Source organism: Trachurus japonicus, chromosome 14 (genome assembly GCF_045865225.1).
Source record: "Trachurus japonicus isolate A0001 chromosome 14, Traja_1.0".
Taxonomy (NCBI): domain Eukaryota; kingdom Metazoa; phylum Chordata; class Actinopteri; order Carangiformes; family Carangidae; genus Trachurus; species Trachurus japonicus.
Window position 1 is genome coordinate 4,061,589 of NC_140920.1, and position 6,517 is coordinate 4,068,105.

The 6,517-nt window shown below is 37.5% G+C and overlaps 1 protein-coding gene across 1 annotated transcript in view; it reads right to left on the minus strand.

Annotated features, from left to right (window-relative positions):
• riox2 (ribosomal oxygenase 2) overlaps nt 1-1,042 on the minus strand; it is a 9,746-nt gene extending 8,704 nt beyond the window's left edge. The window contains exon 1 of the mRNA XM_085797124.1: nt 927-1,042. The gene's annotated coding sequence lies outside the window, so the exon portion shown is untranslated. The remainder of the gene's footprint in view (nt 1-926) is intronic.
• Nucleotides 1,043-6,517: the final 5,475 nt, after the last annotated feature.

Below are 6,517 nucleotides of genomic sequence, written 5' to 3' on the forward strand. Positions count from 1 at the left end.
TATCTATCTATCTATCTATCTATCTATCTATCTATCTATCTATCTATCTATCTATCTATCTATCTATCTATCTATCTATCTATCTATCTATCCATCCACACTGCAAAAACTCAAAATCTTGCCAAGAGTATTTGTCCTTTTTCTGGTCAAACTAGTCAAAACTGATCTCTTTCCACTTAAAATAAGACTCATCACCTACAAATTAACTTGTTTTTAGATAATTTTCACTTGTTTCAAGCATATTTTCACTTGAAATAAGTAGAAAAATCTGCCAGTGAAAGCAAGTTTTTTTGTGTGCTTGTAATAAGAAAGAAAAACTTGCTCCACTATCAGATTTTTCTACTTATTTCAAGTGAAATATACTTGAAAAAAGTAAAAACTGTCTGAAAACAAGCTACTTTTTAATGTTATGTTTCTTATTTTAAGTATAACGAGACTTGTTTTGACTAGAAATGACATTTTGACTAGAAATAAGACAAATATTCTTGGTAAAATTTTTGAGTTTTTGCAGTCTATCTATCTATCTATCTATCTATCTATCTATCTATCTATCTATCTATCTATCTATCTATCTATTGCAAATAAAACACATAAGTTTCCTATAGAATCAACTGTAAACAGAAATCAGCAGACAACATGGAGGATGTTACAGCTTCAGTAACTTCACATGTGGTTTTGCTGCAGCTGTCAAAGTGGACATGTTCACAGTGTAGTACATGTTACATGGCTATTCGCCTTAAATCATTACAAATGTCTCTGTTGTTGTGTCTGTGTGGTGGACTGACTGACAGGCAGAGACTGTCTACAACACCTGAGGCTGCAGTAACTCTCACACTTCACACTCCACACTCTGCATTGCTGCTCATGTTAGAAAAGTCGCATCAAACAACTAACAACCGTGAGAAAAGAAAAACAAACTCCCTCACCTTCCCATTAAAGTCTGAGCTGCTGAGCCTCTCTTCTTACTGCCCCACGTGAACCGACTTGTGTTTCCCTGAAATGTGTCCGACAGGAAACTCCGACTGACGCAGAAGCTCCAGACAGCAGCGACTCAACGGCGCCACCTGGTGGTAGAAGTCCGACACTGCAGCCTGCAAACAGCAGCACAGCAGCACGGGAAGTAGGTGGATTATTATTACTGTGTTGCCTACCTATATAAATTGGCTGATGGAAAAAAAATAAAAAAAAATGTTATGTTATATTATGCCAATAACAAAAAAAATAACAGTGGGAAATAACAAAAGAAATTGTAACAACCTTTAAGTGACACTTACTGTAGCATCTGACATTTACAGCAAATTCTCTAACAAACTCCCAGAACCTGAGAGTTCATGTCAAATACAATAAAATGAAATAAAAAAATAAAATAAATAAATCCAGCTCCAAATGTTATTGTCATTGTACAGATTGCAGATACAAAAGAAGACAAATGTTTATTTATGTATGTATAGATACATACTTTGGCGTGTATATATCAATACATATAACAAAAGTACTTTTCATTAGTATGTAATATATATTTATAACACTGTGCAGATTTATGTGCTATATGTCATTAATATAAACAGTGGCTATATGTGCAATATAGATTTTAGCAATACATTCAAATAGCTAAATCCATCCCAAAGCCCACTTTCATATGTTAATATTGTTTAGATACATGTACATATAAAAGACAGAAAAGAAAAACAAGATTCAACATGCATGATTTACAGGTTTGTGTTTTTAAAGCACATATAGTTTTGACATTTATGATGGCAAGTTATAATGGCATGCAAAAAATGTTTTTTTGTTTTTTAAAGGAAATCACATGGTTTTATTTGGCTTTTAATTTTTAAACAAAAATGAATGCAAAAAAAAAGGTTCAGTATTAATTTTTGCAGATTCATTTCTTCATTTCTCATTTGGCAAAGACAGTGGAACGGTGTGAAGTGAGAAAAAAATCTAAATAAACGCCAGGTGCTTAATTACACCAGCTGGTAACACATGGCAACAGATGACCATCCATCCACCTTAAATGTCAAATGTCATTTCACTGTGAATTCATGAAAAGTTCTCATTTATACACCGTTCCTGGTTCATCAGTGCTACCTGTGTTAATTAAACTGGTTTGACATGTCTAATGTTTAGACTGTCGTCCTCCTCCTTCCACTCCCTACAAGTTCAGACTCCAGAAGTCCCCAGTGAGTCCTGTGGTCAGATTATTTCTCAACAGTCAGAGCAATATTCATCCATCAACACGACAGCCAGGCAGAAAGTGATAGCAGACTATAACAGCCAATGCAAATAAATGGACTGATTACAGCCTCATGAAAGCTGCCATTAGGAGTGAGAGGAATTTTTCCTGCAGTAGCCCAACTCTCCAACTGAACCATCAAGACTAAAAAACATGGGTCCTCTCTGGACAAAATGTGGACGTCTCAAATGAGTGTCCTTTGTCCTTTATGTAGGTGAGCGTTCAATTTAAATGGGAAAAAACACTGATAGTCAATCAATATCAATCTACATTCATTTATTACAGTAATTCATTCATAACCTTTATTTAAACTCGGAGATATATAGAGGAGCAACCTCATTTACAATATAGCCGAGATGAAACACAGAACATATAAAGACAGAAGACAAAACAATTGAGACATACCGTACATACATATTCAGACATAACAAACATACATAAGCATAACTTGAATACATAAGTGTAGTTAAAAGCAGGAGCAGTTAGAGGTCAAATAAGCTGTAATTATGGATTTAAATTGCCCTATTGATAAAAGTGAGGTAAAGTTTCAGATGATTTTGCATAGAGTTCCAGGTTGTAGGTGCAACAGTAAGAAATACTAGTCTTTCCAAGTTCAGTGTTGACAGAGGGAACCTGCAGTGTGAGCCAGTCTTTTGAGCGTGTGCGATGGGGACCTGCATTAAAAGATACTAGTGAGTTAATATAAATCCAATTACCACACACAGAAAAACATACAGTTGTTGTAGGATGATGATGATGATGATGATGATGGCATGACATGTTCAGGTCTTCTTCAAATATCCTTATAGTCTCTTGGACTTAAGTGGTGTTTTGTTTCAGGTGAATCAGGGGCAAAAGTAGGAAAGTACGAGTGTTTCCAGAAGCAGCACACAACCATCAGGACTTGTTTAGTTTAGTTTATTGGTTTAAAATATACAGAGACAGTGCACATTAATAAACATTTCTGTAAACAGGACGGTTTATAGAGTCAGTAACTGGGCAAGTACTTTAATCACCTACTGGACTGACAACGATCTCAGCAAACCTCCATCAATCAGGCCTTTAAAAGCTGTAAGATACAGCACATTTACAAACCTGCTGGAGTTTAACACAAATCAACAAAAAATCATCTCCTATCTGAACAAGTTGAAGGGAACTGAGGGAGAACTTTTTGCAAGATGATGTTAGATGTTGTTGTTGTTAGGGTTAAAGAATGTGTTGTATTTTATCAGTAGGACTTTTGGACTTTATTTGGACTTGCCGATGAAGACGTGCACTTAATGGTGACCCTAATAATGCTGTTGATATACTTCAGGGAGCTGGTAAACTAGCTCATTTGAAAAATTAAAATGAATATTTGATGGTTGTCCATGTTATTCATTTATTTAGACATCTGTATGTTTGTTTTGGTTCATTTCTTATTTTTTGTCCGTTCAGTTTTGATATGTGCAATATATAACAAAACAACTTTAACCTATGCAGTCTGACAGTAATCCACTTTTGAGTTGGAAAATACACCTGACATTAATGTAATCTCAGATTATATCTTATCAGTTAGTGTGTAGTAATATGTTTGTGAGAGCGACACAAACACACATGCAGCCATTCAGCTCTGACAAGTTGAGTGTAGCACGGTAGCACCTTGCACCAGCTAGTGGACACTGAGAAACCTCTGTCTGCACTGGAGGTGGTCCAGCTCGTTCCTGGGTGGTGGATCTACAATGATGCATCCTCATATGAATGAATGAATGATTGGTCAATTAATTCAAAAATAGTTAGGGCCTAGTGATACCAGCTGTAGTGTTTAGTCATGACATGCTTTACATCTGCTATGGAAGAAAGTGGTGAGAGGTGGAACTCATCAAATCAAGTGTTGGATGCTCGTCATGAATTGAATCACTGATGTGTTTGCTATAAGGCAGCTGCGCTCCATTATTGTGAAGGCCACTGAAAACCAAGTCTTCTCAAGTGACTTCTTGACTTTAAGTGAAAACCTCTTCTGCCACCATTAGTTCATATTTTACACAGTTTCCTCACTGTTCAACCAAAACATCCTTGACTGCGTGAACACACACAGCCACAGCTCTCACTGCAGAGCCCCCCCCCCCTCTGCAGGAGATGATTGGCTGCTGTGTAGAGTTGAGCCATGGACTTCTGGTTGATATCGCTCCACCTCCGGCACTAACTCTGGTTTGTTCTCCATCAAACACAGTTTACACCAGTTAAGTAGGAAGTGAATGGAGCCACCAGCAGCAGCTCTGACTCTCTGCTGCCCGGCCGACAGCTCACTGCCATCAGATCTCCCTGGGTGGTGGTGGAAACTGTAAAAACTATACTGAGACTCCTGGTTTTATTGTGCACATGATTTTTATATACTGATGTGTGTTTCTATGTTTATGTTTTAATGCTTTTTTCTTTCTTTCGATATATCAGCTGCACCCCAAATTGCCCTTTGGGACATGAAATAAAACTGAACTGAATTGAATTGAACTACATGTCTCGCCTTTACTTATTCCTACCAACTTTTTATTTTTTTAATAAGCTTCATGGAGTTTTGCTGTTAAAAAACTGCTGATTGTTCATCAACAGTTAGGTGTGTGTTTCTGTAGAGTTCACCAGTTTGAATCGGTTAAAACATTGTTTGTTGTCAAAGAAGTCAAAGTCAAAGAAACTTTGAGAAACAACTGAATTTGCAAAATCTTCCCTGGCACGTGGGAACCCTCCTGAATCGACATGTTTATACTCAACATTAGTGTGGAAAGTGAATTTTACTACTTTATATACTGTATAGATGTATATATAGTATTTATATACTTTATATGCTGTATAGATAAGGTGTACAGTTTCTTTTATGGAGCTAATTTATTCCCTCATTCAGGGCTAGATGTACTGGTGGCGGGTTGAGTTATGTTTTGTTTATATATATATAAATAAAAATAAAGAGACTACTCCAAAATGTTCTTAATAAACCAGCCTTATCTCTACATGTGGCAGCCATCGATTCCAGTGTCTATTGAACTCCAACACAAGCACCTCACTCTACTTAGCTGATCCCCTGAACCAAATCAGATTTAATGAGGAAGAAATATTATAAATAAATAAATAAAAAAAGCACTGCTGCGATTAAAAATTGGGATTATTACACCAATTTTGATTTCTAAACTCTTCCTAAGTTTAAAAAGTAGTGTTGTGTTGTTTTAAAATGAATATGAACTTGTTTTCTTTGCATTATAGGCTACAAGGTCTGAAAACACCAGAATAATTTTTTTGGGGTTATTTTGACCTGTTGCCATTTTCTGCAAATAAATAAATGCTCTACATGACAATATTTTTATTTCCAATTTGGGAGAAGTTTTGTCAGTAGGTTATAGAATGAAACAAAAGTGTTCATTTTACTCAAACACATAGCTATGAATAGTAAAACCAGAGGAACTGATCATTTTGAAGTGGTATATACTGTATATGTTGAAAATCCCTTTAAAACACTTGAAAAATGCAGTTTGAAGCTAAACAATACAATGGATGTAGTAAAAGATATGGTGGATATGTAAGGGTAAGGGTTGGCTGTGAATATTACACACACACACACACACACACACACACACACACACACACACACACACACACACACACACACAAAGGAAGAGAGAGAGAAAGAGAGGGAGGGAGAGGGAGAGGCGACAGAGCAGGTCTGGTCTGAGGGAGTTCAGCTCAGACCGGATCACTTGGTCTCTCTCTCCCTCCTCTTCACACCAGCTCCAACAAACCTCCACTAACTTGTGTCATTCTTCTATTTGTTTTTCCTTCTCGCGGCTTCTGAGCCTGTGGATGTTCAGAGCAGGAAGTCTGGAGGTCTGGAGGTCTGGACTGGACGTGTGTGTATGAATGTGTGTGTATATATATGTGTGTGTGTGTGTGCGTGCGTACGTGCGTCCATGGATGGATGGATGGATGGATGGATGGATGGACGGAAAACTGACAGGACTGCGAAAACAGGGTGAAGTGGACGTGGCGTTAAGCCTCCGGAGTTGGAGTGCAGAGTTTTCCTGCTGCTGCTGCTGCTGAACAGGTGGAGCTGAGCTGTGGAGTTGTTGGACGAAGTTGGAGCAGGATGGAGCTGATGGGAAACCCTCCGCTCTGCTCTGGATTCAGATAACACTGCTCCTCCTTTCAGGTTTTTGTTTTATTTTTTTAAATTAAGTTAACGCGCGTCTATATGGGAAAGCCCCAGTGGAGACTTTTACGCATGCAGAGCCGTTTGTGCCAAAACTTTCCGCCGAT